The sequence below is a fragment of the Protopterus annectens genome, chromosome 2.part1 (genome assembly GCF_019279795.1).
Source record: "Protopterus annectens isolate FY-2018-M chromosome 2.part1, PAN1.0, whole genome shotgun sequence".
Lineage (NCBI taxonomy): Eukaryota > Metazoa > Chordata > Ceratodontiformes > Protopteridae > Protopterus > Protopterus annectens.
In genome coordinates, this window is record NC_056729.1 from 818,347,084 (window position 1) to 818,348,841 (window position 1,758).

Consider the following 1,758-nt stretch of genomic DNA (forward strand, 5'->3'; position numbering starts at 1 on the left):
TGAAGCCAAAAGGAAAGAGGAAGCACAGATGAAAGAATACTGAGCTTTAGGACTTCAGTGAGCTAAAACACATAGCTGACTTATTCTCAGGGACAGGCCAAGCTACCTTCAAGAGTACGTAAGGATTGAGCAGTAATGCTTAGTAAACACTGGTTAAAAATGTATCCCCTCCCATGGAAACTGAAGTATTACCACAAGACTGGAGGATGCCGGCAGCACTGTCATTTCACACAACAGAATCTAGTAAAGACCTAAGTAACTGCAGGATGGGCTACATCACTTCCTTCTCTAAGAGTTATGAAATGGTGTGGGGTCTGCTAGTAGAGTTATTGACATAATGGTATAACAGATGGTCACCAGCATGACATGATGCAGTACACGTACTGCCAGTCCTTCTTGGTCCAGCTCTCTGACTGGGTTACTAAGGAGGTGGCCTGATGGAGTTAGTTCCATGATGCCTACTGAAGTTTCATCCAGGACTTTGTCTCTGGATATAGGAGGCTGGTAGGTAAAGAGTGTGCATGCAGGGCCCAAAATGGTGAGAAAGATAAACTAGCTAAAAGTTATTTTGCTTTCTCTACCCTGATTTTCTGCTAGTTTTTCATAATTTCTCAGTGACTTTTGGGTTGTGGGATGAAATGAGTCCATGATGGATTGTTAGTCACAGTTAATAACCTAAATACATAAATAAAATAAATCAAGTGGCAGTTGTCTGGGCAAAAGTGGGGTGCCATATTCATGTGGAACTAGTCCAGTGTGGCAGGTTTATTCCTGATATCACATGGTACAAGAGCAGTAATCTTTCGTATGATACTACAGTTACTGCAGTGGTTTCAGATGGTAGATTAGTCTCCGTGGCTTGCAGTATGAGGAAATATGTGGTAACTGGAGTTTAATGGGAAAAAGTGCACACAAATGCATTTCAGTGAGAGGGTTTAAAGCATGAATGCTAGATGACATTGCCCTGAGGAGCACAGAGGAGGGAAATGAGTTATGATGACCCCATGGGATAGAGCATACAGAGCAGTGTGAAAATGATAACGGCAACATATAAGCGCAAACATGTTTGAGATATGTAGCTATGAGACACAGCTCAAGAGATGGTGTGCTCATCCACTGACTTCTGCATGCATGTCATATATCCATACAGAAAAAGGCGTTAGGGCTGGCAGAAACTTTACAAAAGTCTGCAAACAAAACAGTAAGAGGAATGGAAGAACTATATTATGAGGGAAAACTTTAAACATTATGTGTCCATGCACTTGAAGAAGGAAGAAAGAAGAGGGCATATGATACAGATATGCAACATTGTTGAGGGACACAGGGGGTTGGAGTAGAGTTCAAGAGGAAAAACAGAGGGTTATAGCTGGTATAACTGACAGAGGGATAAAGCAAGATTGGGCAAACTAAAAAAAAAAAAAAAATTACAAAGAGTGGGGTGGTGGAATGCGCTTCTAGACAGACTTGTAGTAGAATGCTTTTCTAGAGAGAATTGAGGAAAATAAGTCAACAGAAAATTTGAAGCTGCCTGGTACAGTTGGAATGGGAAGATAATGAGGTAAATGGGAAGGCAAGTGTACGGGGAATAAATACAGCAATTGCACATACTCTGGACTGGAGCTGTAGAGGAATGAAGAGAATGGACCTGCTTACATCTGTCATGATGTCGGGGGGGAGGTGAACATGCCTATGGACATTTTATTTATTTTATTTTACATTTGTTAACTGGGTTAGTCTGGCTGAGCTTTTGGCTCATTT